This window comes from Odocoileus virginianus, chromosome 30 (assembly GCF_023699985.2).
Source record: "Odocoileus virginianus isolate 20LAN1187 ecotype Illinois chromosome 30, Ovbor_1.2, whole genome shotgun sequence".
In the NCBI taxonomy this organism is placed as follows: Eukaryota; Metazoa; Chordata; class Mammalia; order Artiodactyla; family Cervidae; genus Odocoileus; species Odocoileus virginianus.
The window spans coordinates 34,567,201-34,582,897 of record NC_069703.1 but is presented as its reverse complement, the minus strand read 5'-3'; the positions used below and the strand labels follow the sequence as shown (position 1 = coordinate 34,582,897).

Here is a 15,697-nt window from a genome sequence, read left to right as displayed (position 1 = left end):
CCGTACGAAACTGGGCAAGAGACGAATCATGAATCAGCACATCTTAAAGAGCCTATTTCGGGGACTTTTCTTGTTTGTCCAGAGATTAAAAATCCACCTTGCAATGCAAGGGATGCCAGTTCAATCCCTGGTTGGGGAACTAAGATCCCGCATGCCATTTGGCAACTGACCACATGTGCCCCGATGCAGATCCCACGTGCCGCGACTTAAGACCCAGTGTGGCCAAATAAATAAGGATATTTCTGTGATAGCATGAATAAGCACTCAACCTCATTAGCAGTCAGGGAAGTGCCTGCCAAGGGCAAGTAAGAACGTGAAACGATGGGAACACTCATTCTGGTGGTGGCAGAGTCAGTCAGAACAACCACTTGATAAATGGTTAGGCTTTACCAGGTAAATCTGAAGATCCATACACACATACTCGGTGATGCAGTATTACTACTCCTTAAAGCTATACCTTAAGAGAAACTGAGGTGCCCGTGCACCAGGCTTCACATACAAGAATGTTGTGGAAGAGACACAAGAGACTTGTAGAGTTCTATTTCTTGCTTTGTGTGGTGTCTCCATGGGTGTTGGCTTTATAATTACTCACTAATCTCTATGTGTAATACACTTGTCTGTTACTGGTGTCATGTTTCACCAAAAAAAAGTATTTGCTTTGGAGCCAGATCCGTATCTAAATTTATTAACCTTGTAATCTTGAGCAAAATAATTAGCATCCTTGCAGTACTGTTCCTGCCCCAGCTCCCTGCTGCTATAGCTGCTGCTGTACCCTAAAGGCAGGGAAGCAGACGCTCCTTCTCTGCTCAGGGAAGACGGGAGGAGAGGCATTCTAGGCCTTGGCTGCTAATCCCAGACATGGGTGTTACGAAGAAGACAGAAGATTTAAGATCCATTAACTCTTTGAAGTAGGGTGGGCAAAAGACATCTAAATAAAGCAGACTCAGCCTGCCCTGGTGGTCCTGTGGTTAAGACTCATGTTCTCAATGCAAGGGGCCCAAGTTTGATCCCTGATAAGGGAACTAGATCCCACAGGCTGCAAATACAAGATTGCACATGCTGCAATGAAGAGTGAAGACTGCATGTGCCAGCTCAATAAGTCATAAACAAGTATCTTTTTAAACAAAGTGGATTCAAAGGGAGTGATTTCCCCAAACCACACAATTAGTAAACTGACGGCAGATATCAGAACCCAGGCCTTTTCATTTGAGGTGTTGTTCTACCCGTGGGCATTATTAATTAGAAAACTGGAGAATTTTCCAGGCCCTCAGAAAAGAATTGTTTAAAGGTGGGGTTTTGCATGGCATGACCAAGGAGACTGCAATCACCTTAAGTATATGAAGATTTATAAGGGCTGCTCAGGTGGTGCAGTGGTAAAGAATCCGCCCGCCGATGCAGGAGAGCCAGATTCCATCTCTGGGTCCGGAAGATCCCCCGGAGTGGAAAATGGCAGCCCACTCCAACGTTCTTGCCTGGAGAATTCCATGGATAGAGGAGCCTGGCGGGCTACAGTCCGTGGGGTCGCGAAGAGTCAGACACGACTGAGTGAGCGCACGCACATGGAAGGCAGTTTGGTCTCTGGGCTTCTTCCCGTTCCCTCGCCCTCTGGCCCCCAGCTGTTTTGAGAGATAATTGACATGTAACATTGTGTAAATTTAAGGCGCACAGTGTCTGATTGGATACACTAATACATTGTGAAATGATCATCACCCAGCATTAGCTGATACCTCCACCCCATCATATGAATACCATTTTGTGGGCCTTTTGATAATTAGCAAATCCTTGTGAGAAATTATATTCAAAACTAATGCTGGAAATACAAGGATATAAAGAAATAGAAATTTAGGGACAAGTCGTTCTGGTTCTGTGCTCTTTCTAATATTCCAGAGGTTTTTATTTGTGTGGTTTTTTTTTTTTTTTTTTTTGAAGGATAATTGCTTTACAGAACTTCGTTTTCTGTCAAACCTCAGCATGACAAGTTCTTTTTATCCGTTTGCTGAGCAATTAAGAATAGTGGAAAAAATAAAGAACTAGTAGACAATTGGGCTTCCCTGGTGGCTCAGTGGTCAAGAATCAACGTGCCAATGAAGGAGACGCAGGTTCAATCCCTGGGTCAGGAAGATACCCTGGAGAAGGAAATGGCAACCCACTCTAATATTCTTGCCTGAAGAATCTCATGGGCAGAGGAGTCTGGCAGGCTGCAATCCGTGGGATCGCAAAGAATTGGAGATGACTTAGCGACTAAACAATCTTTCCCTAAAGAAAACTAGTTGGTAAAGACATTCCCAGCTCTGTCCACCAGGTGGCATTACTTTCACAGGTAACAGATCTTCGTCTTCGGCCTTTTATGAGCAGAGCATATTTATGAAGCTGTCAGCTCACAGAAAATTTTCTCTAAATATCAAAGACTTTAAGTTTGGCTTTTACCTTGACACCCACTGTTTTGAGCTCTGCGTATGAGAGAATGAGTATGAGCCTTGGAGGAGTTTTTCAGTTGTATTTTCCACTGACCCTAGGACTTGAGTGATAAGCCCTGACATTCAACAGCTGCCAGGCTTTAGCTTCTGTTTTGGAGATATTGGACTTACAGGCTTGAGGGGAAAAAAAAAACCACGTGTTTAATTCTACCCCACACTAAATGCTTATTTTATTTTACATAAACATCTGAGAATAACAGCCAATTTCAAAACATCAAAAGCCATTAGTGATTTGATATTTTTCAAAAATTCCTTTGGGTTCCTGGGACTTCCCTGGCAATCCAGCGGTTCACACTCTGTGCTTCCTATGCGGGGGGCGCAGGTTTGATCCCTAGTCAGGGAACTAAGATCCCACATGCTGTGCAGTACACTCAAAAAAAAAAAAAAATCCTTTGGTTTCTTTTAACACCAAAATATATTTCAATAATTTCAGTCCAATTTAACCAAAATCTGCTTCAATAAGCTCTCAAGGATAGAAATGAGAAAGGAATCAGCTTAGGAAGAACACTGAAGATGTTCTCTTTTCTTTTAATCTTTCCCCAGCCATCTTTTCTCTCACACTTTTCCTTTTTTTCTTTGCTGGTCTCATGATACTCATTTAAGTTTATTCCAACATTTTATTACGAAAATTTCAAACTTCGAGAAAAGTTGAAAGACTTTACAGTGACTACTCCTATACCAACCACTGCTGCTGCTGCCAAGTCGCTTCAGCCGTGTCCGACTCTGTGCGACCCCATAGACGGCAGCCCACCAGGCTCCGCCGTCCCTGGGATTCTCCAGGCAAGAACACTGGAGTGGGTTGCCATTGCCTTCTCCAGTGCATAAAAGTGAAAAGTGAAAGTGAAGTCGCTCAGTTGTGTCTGACTCTTCGCAACCCCATGGACTGCAGCCTACCAGGCTCCTCCGTCCATGGGATTTTCCAGGCAAGAGTACTGGAGTGGGATGCCATTGCCTTCTCCGATACCAACCACTAAGCTTCTACAATTATTTTGCTATGCTCGCTTTAGTATGTATCTGTCCATTCCTCCATCAATCCATCTTGTTTCTGTGATTCATTTCAAAGTTGCAGACATCAGTAAACAACCTCCCAAATAATTCTGCATGTGACAGACCTTTCAGTTTATCTGCCAACATGAATCTTCTGGGTTTGCAACAGCTTTTCTATGAAAAATGATGTGTACTTTTAATGAAGTTTAGTGGAAGTTTTTTTTTTTACTTGATGGAGCTTAGGTTCTTAATTTTTTGCCTTGGTCCTGCCAAGCATTGTAACATTTCTTGCAATATGAAATAGACACTTTCTTGGCAGACATCTCTCCCTGGGCCCCATAGAGAATGGACAAGGATTGGTTAGTCATTCAGTGGTGACCATGTTAGGTTCATTGTCTTTGGCTAGACAAAGTCCTTAATAACCATCCCCACCTTTCACACCCCCATGACGTGACTTCTTCCACCTGCTGTGTTTTCTGGGAGAAGCTTCTTGTTCTTCCCACATGGATTAGGGAACAATGTCAGTTTCCAGAGCAGGAGTGTGTTGCTATGGGAACCTAAAGTTATTTGGAGTCGCAAAATGGCAGCAAGCAATCAGTGACACAACCTGAAGCACTCCATAATTGTCCCTGGGGAATAATAGGGTGAGCTGTTTTATTCTTACAGGAGGAAACTTCTGTGATTTGTCCTTGGGGCTGCTTCTGGGAAAGTGGTGGGTTGCGAGAAGGTTGTTTCAGGTGGCTTAGATAGACTCCCAGTTTTCCCTGGTGTGTGTCCCATAGGTAGGTTGTCTACTGTGAGCTGCAATTTTCTCTTCTGGAAAATGGGGTGTCAGTCTAGAGTTAGGAGGGAGCTTGGCGATAATCGGAAGTTGCTTGATTCTCTGAAACAGAGGATGCATGCACATTTTGGGAAAAACCCTATACCTGAGGGAACCAACAGTGAGGGGGATGTCTGCACACAAAATTTTGGACTTCCTGTGCCTTTATTTTACATGACTCACACATCCACATGTTACACTTTGACAGACCTTAACATTTTAATCTGCATGCAATACTCAGGATAACTTGTGACTTGTGCTATTACAATACAATATAATTATTAACCTACATTCCCAAAAAAGTGAGGCTTGCATTTCAAAAGATAATAATGCATTTTTAAGAAGACAGTTTTATTCTAATATATTAATAGTTTAAAAGAAAAATGTTTTATGAACTCAGACCCTTTTTTTGTCTACACCCTGAAGTATACAGGATCTTAGTTCCCTGACCAGGGACTGAACCCTCACCCCCTGCAATGAAAGTGCCAGGGAAGTCCCAAAGATGTTTGTGAACTTAAAGGTAGAGTAGAAGATGAAATCAGAAAGTTAAGAAGTGTGAAGTCCATAGGAACGTTAAGGGGGTTGCAAGAATTTTTGAGAGAAATAGGAAGTCAGAGGAGGATTTTCAGCAGAAGTAGGACTTTCTTACTCCACTACAGCCACGGGTTGTTTCTGTTCCTTGAAAACGAGCAATTTGTGCCAGAAAACAAAATGGGAATTCCCTGGTGGTCCGGTGGTGAGGACTCTGTGCACTCACTCTTCCTTTCTGAATTGCTCTTTCCAACAGATGCCTGCAAACTCTTCTCTATCAAGCCTGTGCTTCTCCACAATAAGGCCTTTTCTGACACTATTTATGGGCTTCTCAGGTGGCACTAGTGATTAAGAATCTGCTTGCCAATGCAGGAGACATAAGAGATGCGGGTCCCATCCCTGGGTCGGGAAGTTCCCCTGGAGGAGGGCACGGCAACCTACTCCAGTATTCTTGCCTGAAGGATCCTATGGACAGAGGAGCCCGGTGGGGTTCATAGGGTCACAAAGAGTCGGACATAACTGAGCAACTGACACAAGTTCAGTTCAGTTCAGTTGCTCAGTCGTCTCTGACTCTTTGCAACCCCATGGGCTGCAGTAGACCAGGCTTCCCTGTCCATCACCAACTCCTGGAGCTGGCTCAAACTCTAACACAAGTGACAGTGTTTGACATGGCAGCCTGGACTGACTTGCCCTGCCTCGGCGCTTCTGGTCCCATGCCCTGTCTACTCTTTCTATAGCACATCACCACTTAACGCGTAAGATATCACTTACTTCTTAACTATGAACATTGTTTATTGTCTATCTCCTTCTGCTAGACCATAAGCTTCCTAAAGGCAGGGATCTTGGTCTCTTTGACCCACTGAACATCTAGAATGTGTTTGGCACAAAGGTTCCCACATATTTGCTGAAAGATATACACTTATTTATTCCTGACTTGAATAAATTTTGATTACATGGAAAATTAGTTTTTTTCTCAACAATGATGAGTAAATGGCTATTGAAGATTTAGGATCTTGAAGAACCTCTGAATTATTTCATAGAATTTCAGTTATGTTCCTTAGAGGTGTTTACCAAGCCAAGAAAGTGGCCTTAAATCCTAGGGATATTTTTAGCATTGTGCAGTGAAATAAAAGGTTTCTGGTCAACTATGCTTGTTATAATTTATTTTCATATAATTTTGAACTTTACAGAAAATTTTCAAGTTAGTACAAGGAACTCCCTATAATCTTATCCAGATTTATCAACTGTTTACATTTTATCTCATTTGCTTTATCTTTCCCTCTCTCTGAATGTGTGGTTTCTGAAACTTAAGAGTAAACTGAATCTTATGCAACAGCCTGGATGGGAGGGGGAGAAGGGATCCATGAATATGTATGGCTAAGTCCCTTTGCTGTCCACCTGAAACCATCACAACATTGTTAACCAGCTATATTCCAATGTAAAGTGAAAAGCTTTTTATTTTAAAGAGTAAATTGTCAAAATATTGTAAATATTCTTCAATTAAAATAAATTTTAGAAGAGTAAATTTTAGACATTGTATCTGTATAACCATAACTATTTCATGTATATCTTTTGAGAGCAGACATTTGCTTGCATAACCACAGTAAAACAGTAGAAGTCAAGAAGCTGAACATTGGGACTTGCTTGGCAGTCTGGGTGGTTAAAACTCTGAGCGCCCAATGCTGGGAGTTCATGTTTGATCCCCAGTCAGGAAACTAAGATCACACATGCCATGCAGTGTGTCCAAAATAAAAAAAAAAAAAAGTTGAACATTGATAGAATACTATTATTTAATCCACAGCCCATTTTCAAATTTCATCAGCCATTCCAATAATGTCCTATAGCTATTTTTCCTCAATCTTGAACTCAAGCCACCGTCACATGTCGCATTTAGTTATTAGACTCTTTTAAGCTGAAATTATTCTTCAACCTTTCTTTGTTTTTGAAGAGTACAAGCCAGTTGTTTTTGTAGTTTGTTCCTCAGTCTGAGATGGTCTTAATGTTTCCTTATGATTGGGTTCAGGTCATACATGCCTATTTAGCAGAAATACCACGTAGGTGATCTCATGTCCTTCATGCATCATATCAGGAGGCATGTTTGTGGGTTTGTCTCAATGTTGCTGTTAGCTTTAATCATTCGGTTAAGATGCTATCTGCTAGATTCCTCCCTTGTAAAGTTACTATTTTCCACTTTGAAATTAACAAGTCATTTGTGGGGATATTCACTGAGATGATGTTCCTCATTGAACTTCATCCACTAGTTTTAGCAGTATTCCTTTATATTTATATATTCTACTATAAGGAAGACTTATAGGAAGGAAAGGAGTCAACTTCCTTATAGGAAGGAAGTCTATAGGTAGTCTGCTATAAGGAAGAACTTTTCCTTCTCCTCTATTCATTTATCAGTGTGGACTCACGGATTCTTATTTTATTCTGTGGTTTATAATCCATTACTACCACTCTTTATTTTACTGCTCAAACTATCCCAGACTTCTGACCAGCCATTTGCCTTGAAAACAATTTTACATGAACCATATAGTCATCAAGCAGGTTCTTAAGAGGAAATGGGTCCTAATTGAAAAAGTAAAATTTAGGTTACTGGAAGGTAGAAATAATTAAGTAAGGAAAACCACTTTGGAAAATTTACAGTGATAAGAACATCCTATACGCTGAAGTGTGTTAGAATAGCAAGAAAAATAGCAGTCACCAGCAGTGATCAGAGCAGTTTCAGTCCAGCAGGTGAGGATGGGTGTATCCTTATTTGAAAGAAGAAAGAGAAAAATGTTGCTTGAACTAAAGAGTCATTCCTGCCCTGTAGCTGTGGACAAGGGCAGCCTATGGAGGTGATGGGAGTAGTGATGGCAGATCATAAAATCAGAATATCAGTGTTGGAAAGAACCTTAGAACCATTTAGTTTAGCTGTTCTTAATCTCTTTGAGGATACATCTCTTCTCAAGATTTGATGAAAGCTGTGAACAATTTCTCTTTCAAAATGCACATACAATATTAGGTACAGATGTATTTACCTAATAATTCAGAAATTATTCTGTAGATTATAAAAAATTATCTTCAGAAAAGGGGGGATTCAGAAATTTATTCGTGGATCCTAGGTCTACTCAATTAGCTTTATTTTTCCATAAACTTGCAATTTAAAGAAGAGAGTGATTTTTTTACACTCTTAGAATAAACAGAAGTGTGATCTCTTTCACTATGAGGGCACCTACAGCTAGATTTTGTTTTACTCTGATGCTTCTCTGAAGGTTCAACAGTCATCAGCCAAGAGTTTATGTATTCAGCCAAGAAGGACCATCTCAGAGTCTTCCCTTTCCCCACCCAGTAAAAAAGAACTGCGATGCTTACCTCAAACTGTTAACATGTTAAAGAATAGTCTTTAATTGCAGGCTTTTGAAGTCACTGCTTTCTTTCCCCCTCCTCTTTGGCCATGCCACACTATTATGTGGAATCTTAGTTCCCCGTAACCAGGGATCAAACCTGCACCCCCTGCACCGGAAGCATGGAATCTTAACCACTGGACCACCAGGGAAGTCCCTAGTTACCACTCTTGATATGACTAACACTTTTAAAGAAATAGAAGTTAATGCTTTCACAGCTCTCCCAGTAAAAGTGACCTGGCACCCAACGAAGAGCATTCCCAACATTATAGGTGAATCGGTGAATTCATTTCCTGGCAAATCCCAAACTCTTAGATATTTGGAGGACTCAAGAAGAAAGGAATTTACCTAAACTTAAAGCCCAATCTGAGATTCCTTTTGAAAATTTGAAACAAATTGTTAAGATCTGGTAAGTGAGTATTCTCACTGCACCTGTGTACATAATCAAGCCAAACTGAATGAGACCAATTTTATTCTGTGACCAAGAATAATCTTTCTTTGAAATTATATTTTTATTAAAGGAGGTATATAAGTTTCCCATTGCTGCTGTAACAAATTATCACAAACTTGGTATCTTAAAACAATATAGATGTATTACCCTATAGTTCTGGAAGTCAGAAACTCCAAAATGGGTCTCACTGGGCTAAAATCAAGTTGTCGGTAGGACTGTGTTCCTTCTGGAGGCTCTCGAGGAAAAGTCATTTCCTTGCCTTTTCCAGCTTCCAGTCGCTGCCTGCATTCCTTGGCTCATGGTCCCCTTCCAGCTTCAAAGCCAGCAACGGCTGTCGAGTCTTTCTCAGATGCCAGCTCTGTGTTCTGACTCTTTGGCCCACTTCTTCCGTGTTTAAGAACCCTTTATGGGGATTTCTGTAGTTGTCCAGTAGCTCAGACTCTGAGCTCCCAAAGCAGAGGGCCCAAGGTTGATTCCTTGTCGGTAAACTGTTTTCCATAAGCTGAAACTAAAGATTCCACATGCAGCGACTAAGACCTGGAGCAACCAAATAAATAAAAATATTTTTCCGCCCAAAAAAGAACATTTGGGATTACACTGGACTCACCCACATAATCCAGGGTAGCCTTCTCATCTCAGAATCACCTGATTAACAACTTTAATTCCCCTCTGCTGTCACACAATATACCTATTCACAGGTTCCAGGAGTTAGAACATGTGCATATGTGGAGGGAGGCATTATTCTGCCTACCAAATTGAGAGACTAGAGAGAAAAACTTATGCTTCAGTGGAAAACAGCATTGTCTAGAGCAAGAGTTGGCAAAATATTATATATTGAGCAAATCCGACAGCCACCTGCTTTCATATCCCTTGAGTGGATTTTACATTTTCAAAGGGTTGAAAAAAATTAAAAGAATATTTCGTGACATGTGAAAACTATATGCTATTCCAATTTTACTGCCCTGAGTTGGGTTTTATTGGAACACAGCAGGCTTATTGGGGTCTTATCTACAGCTATTTTCACACCTGAAGAACAGAATTGAATAGTTGAAACAAGACCATATGGCCCACAAAGTCTGAAATATTTACTACTTGGCCATTAACAGTAAAAGCTGATGCTGGTCTGGCGCACAGCTTTCCATGCTGTCTAGCTGGAAATTCTAGCTTTTTATTGCCTTTGAACTACTTTATAGCTCTGTAAATAGTAGAGAACTGAGAGCAAAGTAAAATAGTTCTGGTCTATCAACACGCAAGTTCTGTCTGGCCAACACTCCATGGATTTTATTCCTTCCCTGTGGAAGAAGCTGGTTTGTCTTCCATTTGGGCATTTATGTCAATATTCTTGATCAACAAATATGTCTGTTCTTTGGATTCTCCTTTAAACTAGTTGTAATATCTACCAGTTCCTTCACTGGTAATGAGTCAAATGAAATCTCTAGCATGTGTTCATTTTATACCTAGATGCACATTATGATTTTACCCTTTTTTGAAAATAATCCTTTAATAATAATCCTTTAACTCCTCAGTGAGGGATGCAAAGATGCATGAGACCCAGTCTCAACCTCTCCAAATTCAGGCTCTGCCTGGCCCCTGATTTGGCCCTAAAGTTTCCAAAGCTTCCAGAGATACCACAGAAATCATTCAGCTTTGAGGCCTATTTCGTGATGTAGCTGGGCTTCCCAGGTGGTGCTAGAGGTAAAGAATCCGTCTGCCCAGGTATGAGACTTAAGAGATGTGGGTTTGATCCCTGGGTCAGGAAGATCCCCCGGAGAAGGGAATGGCTACCCACTTCAGTATTCTGGCCTGGAGAATCCCATGGACAGAGGAGACTTGTAGGCTATATTACATACAGTCCATGGGGTCTCAAAGAGTGGGATACAACTGAGCATCTGAGCACTGATGATATCGCCAACACCAGGACTCGAGGGCCTGCACAAGGGAGGCACACAGAGGCGCGTGGACAGAGACTAGTAATCTTTGGGCTGTCTGCACGGCACATGGGATCCATCCTAGCTCCTTGACCACGAAACAAACCTGCGCCCCCGGCGCTGGCAGCGCAGCGTCTTAACCACTGGACCATCAGCAAAGTCCCCCAGGAGGGGATTATTTTAAACAACCTTGAAGACCCTTTTGGACCACTGCAGCCAAACCAGAGTGCTCTCAGACTATTGGCATTTGGGGGAGAAGTCTTCGGCTTGGCACATCACACTGAGAAACCTTGTTTCTTGTTTAACACACAACAGTGGTTTCCCATTGCTGCTTAAAAAATGTTTGCCTTGACTTATGAAGCCTGGCCTGGCCTGGCCCCTACTTCCCCTTGCTCTAGCCTCTTCTTTTCTGAACTCCAGTCACTCTGGTCTTTCTCAAGCCTGCGCTCCGCCAAACCACAGTGTTTGCCCGTGCTATCCTTTCTGTCTGAAATGATTTTTCTCACTCCCATTACAGCCTCCTGGCTCTTTACCTGGCTAATTTCTACTTCTCTTCCAAGTCTTAGCTCTTCTCTGGCCTCTTGGAGCCTGAGGCGACCATTTCCCCTGTGACACGCTTCCTGTGTAATACCGTGTGCGTGTGCTCATTCAGTCGTGTCCGACTCTTTGTGACCCCGTGGACTGTAGTCCACCAGGCTCCTGGCCATGGGGTTTCCCAGGCAAGAATACTGGAGTGGGTCATCATTTCCTTCTCCAGGGACTCTTCCTGACCCAGGGATCCAACCCGAGTCTCTTGCAGCTCCTGCATTGGCAGGCAGATTCTTTACCATCGTGCCACCTGGGAATCCCAGGGAAACCCTGGCCTAGCACAAAACTTGGCCCAAAGGAGGGGCTCTCTGGATGTTTGATGAGTGAGTGAATGAGAGCAAGCTATCCAGCTTTTTAAGTGTGTTCCTTTTGAATGCACCCCAAAATGATCTCAAAGATATTATTTGAGGCTTGAGTGTTGAGAAAGGGGGAAGAAAACCTGTAGGACTGGAACTAGATGATTGCCTGATGTTTCTGGAATGTAAGTAGATGTATTGGGACGTAGTGGAGAGGGCTTCCCTGCGTGAGAATTCCGGCACATGTTCTGACATGTGAAAGCCAGAAAACCCTGTGCCAGTAACACACCAGAAGAGAAACCGATTCTCACCAGCAACTGTAAAAGTGACTGCAGAAAGGCCAGAGCCCTGGGGGAATTGGGGAAGGGAAGCAGCCGGGGGGAGACTGAGGGAGAAGAGGGTGGGGGGGCTTTGCCTTCCATCCCAGCCCTCAGGAAAGCTCAGCCCCCCAAGGCTACGTCACCAAGGGCCCCTCACTTCAGCGCATCTTGACAGCTGTGTTACCTTTACACCCATCCCCTCAACATCCGATCTGCCTCCACCTCAGATCCTTGCCCTGAAAAATCTTAAACTCCGTGTGCTCCTCCCGTACACGGTCTCTTTGTCCCACATACGGTCCCCTCTTTCCTGTGTGACTGCAAAGGGTGACGTCACATCTCTTTGGCTCAGACCACCCTCTCCCCTTCACAAACAGAGCTCCACAGCAGATGCTGAACTAGCCTCAGGGTGATCACAACAGCGGCTCACAACTGTATGCACTTGCAAGTCACCCAGGACCTCATTTTGATTCTTTGAGCCCATTTGGCAGATAAAGGAACAGATTCAGAGAAGGAGGTCTGTGGAAGGGTCAAGTAAGTGATAAGGTCAGGACTTCATTCTGAATTAAAATTGTATACTCACAGGACTTGCCCTAGTAAAGTAATGCTCAAAATTCTCCAAGCCAGGCTTTAGCAATACGTGAACCGTGAACTTCCAGATGTTCAAGCTGGTTTTAGAAAAGGCAGAGGAATCAGAGATCAAATTACCAACATCCACTGGATCATCGAAAAAGCAAGAGAGTTCCAGAAAAACATCTATTTCTGCTTTATTGACTATGCCAAAGCCTTTGACTGTGTAGATCACAATAAACTGTGGAAAATTCTGAAAGAGATGGGCATACCAGACCACCTGACCTGCCTCTTGAGAAACCTATATGCAGGTCAGGAAGCAACAGTTAGAACTGGACATGGAACAACAGACTGGTTCCAAATAGGGAAAGGAGTATGTCAAGGCTGTATATTGTCACCCTGCTTATTTAACTTAAATGCAGAGTGCATCATGAGAAATGCTGGACTGGAAGAAGCACAAGCTGGAATCAAGATTGCCGGGAGAAATATCAATAACCTCAGATATGCAGATGACACTACCCTTATGGCAGAAAGTGAAGAGGAACTAAAAAGCCTCATCAGAAAGTGAAAGAGGAGAGCAAAAAAGTTGGCTTAAAGCTCAACATTCAGAAAACTAAGATCATGGCATCTGGTCCCATCACTTCATGGGAAATAGATGGGGAAACAGTGTCAGACTTTATTTTCTTGGGGCTCCAAAATCACTGCAGATGGTGACTGCAGCCATAATTAAAAGACGCTTGCTCCTTGGAAGGAAAGTTATGACCAACCTAGACAGCATATTAAAAAGCAGAGACTACTTTGCCAACAAAGGTCCATCTAGTCAAGGCTATGGTTTTTCCAGTGGTCATGTATGGATGTGAGAGTTGGATTGTGAAGAAAGCTGAGCGCCAAAAAATTGATGCTTTTGAAATGTGGTGTTGGAGAAGACTCTTGAGTCCCTTGGACTGCAAGGAGATCCAACCGGTCCATCCTGAAGGAGATAAGTCCTGGGTGTTCAATGGAAGGACTGATGCTGAAGCTGAAACTCCAATACTTTGGCCACTTCATGTGAAGAGTTGACTCATGGGAAAAGACCCTGATGCTGGGAGGGATTGGGGGCAGGAGGAGAAGGGGACGACAGAGGATGAGATGGCTGGATGGCATCACTGACTCGACGGACATGAGTTTGAGTAAACTCCAGGGGTTAGTGATGGACAGGGAAGCCTGGCGTGCTGTGATTCATGGGGTCGCAAAGAGTCGGACACGACTGAGCAACTGAACTGAACTGAGGACTTCCCCGGTAGCCCAGTGGTTAAGACTTTGCACTCCCAGGGCAGGGGGCCAAAGTTTGATCCCTGGTCAGGGAACTAGATCCTGCATAGTGCAACTAAAGATCTTGCATGCCGCAAAAAAGATGGAAGATCCTCAGTGCTGCAACTTAGGCCTGGTGCAGCCAAACTAAAAAAAAAAAAGAATTATGCTGTCTACCACAATTAATGTGGAGAAGGAAATGGCAACCCACTCCAGTATTCTTGCTTGGAAACTCCCATGGACAGAGGAGCCTTGGCAGGCTACAGTCCATGGGGTCACAAAGAGTCAGACACGACTGAGCAACTTCACTAGCACATAATGGGTATGTGTATGGAATAAAATATGAGCACATGGATTAAGATATGATTACTTATACCATCACTCACTTACAAGTGAGGAAACTGAGGCCTAGAAGGTTAAAATTGCCTTGATAGCAAAACTAGGACTTGGGTTTGGAACTTCTGGTTCTTAGCTCAAAGCTAAGAAAGCCTACAAGACTTCTGATTCTTAAGTCGAAGCCTAAAGGTCTAGAGATTTCCACTCCATATCCAACTTCTTTCTCGTATAGTAGAGCTAGGACACGTGAACTTTTCAAGAGGTTTCTGTCTAAAATGGCAATTCTTTTAAAGAGTTTAATAAAGTTATCTTTGAGAAAGCAACCCAAGCGTCCATTGCTAGATGAGTGGATAAGCAATATGTGGTGTATACATCCAATGGGATAACTCAGCCCCCTTCTGTGGGAGCACAGAGGTTGGGGCTGGATATATCCTGGAAACTGGCCTAGAACAGGTTTTCCCCAAATCGGTTTTTGGGGCTCCATGCTTCATTCATCCAAAATGCAGCAAAGACTAAACAAAAGCTCCATCACAGTGTTGTGCTTGGGAGAGAAGGTAAGGAATAAAGCAATGCTAAATGTGACCTGAGCCATCCCCTCTTTCCCTGTGTAAGGTGAGGGGAGAACCTTGGGACAGGGTTCCTCTTTTGTTTCCTGATTTGAGGAAGCACATTACTTTGCCAACAAAGTTCTGTCTAGTCAAAGCTATGGTTTTTCCAGTAGTCATGTATGGATGTGAGAGTTGGATTATAAGGAAAGCTGAGCGCCAAAGAATTGATGGTTTTGAACTGTGATGTTGAAGAAGACTCTTGAGAGTCCCTTGGACTGCAAGGAGATCCAACCAGTCCATCCTCAAGGAAATCAGTCCTGAATATTCATTGGAAGGACTGATGCTGAAGCTGAAACTCCAATATTTTGGCTACCTGATGCTAAGAGCTGACTCATTTGAAAAGACCCTGATGCTGGGAAAGATTGAAGGCAGGAGGAGAAGGGGATGACAGAGGATGAGATGGTCGGATGGCAATACTGATTCAATGGACATGAGTTTGAGCAAACTCTGGGACATAGTGAAGGACAGGGAAACCTGGTGTGCTGCAGTTCATGGGGCTGCAAAGAGTCGGATGTGGCTGAGCGGCTGAAAAAGAACAGCAGCATGCCCAGGAGTGGGATTACCGGATTTTAGGGTAGCTCTATTTATCGTTTTTTAAGGAACCTCCACACTGTTCTTCACAGTGGCTGCACCAATTTACATTTTCCACCAACAGTGTATGAGGGTTCCCCTTCCTCCACAAGCTCACCAACTTTTGTTATCTATGTTCTTTTTGGTGATAGCCATCCCGACATGTACGAGGTGATACCTCGTTGTGGTTTTGACTTGCCTATCTCTGTTAGAGTTGTCACACATCGTTTCTTCTCTGTCTTTGCCTTCTCCCTTTTGGCTGCCACTGCATGACTTACAGGATCTTAGTTCCCCGACCGGGATTTAACCCGGGCCCTCAGCAGTCCTAACCATTGGACTGCTCGAGAATTCCCTGAGCATCTTTTCCTGTGCCTATTGACCATCTGTATGTCTTCTTTGGAAAAGTATCTATTCGACTCTCCTGCTCATTTTTTGATTGGGCTGTTTGTGTATTTTGATATTGAGTTGTTGGAGTTGTTGATCAAATTTTGGGTATTTACCCCTTGTCAGTCACATTATTTGCGAATACTCTCTCC

The 15,697-nt window shown here is 43.0% G+C and overlaps 1 long non-coding RNA gene across 2 annotated transcripts in view; it reads right to left on the bottom strand.

Moving 5' to 3' along the window:
- Positions 1–1,096: 1,096 nt before the first annotated feature.
- Positions 1,097–15,697, bottom strand: part of LOC139032221 (uncharacterized) — a 31,064-nt gene continuing 16,463 nt past the window's right edge. Inside the window, exon 2 of one of the 2 annotated variants that reach the window (XR_011484745.1) lies at positions 1,097–1,616. This is a non-coding gene — a long non-coding RNA (uncharacterized lncRNA). Of the gene's footprint in view, positions 1,617–4,478; positions 9,196–15,697 lie in introns of those variants that run through there. The other variant, XR_011484744.1, reaches the window with a different exon arrangement.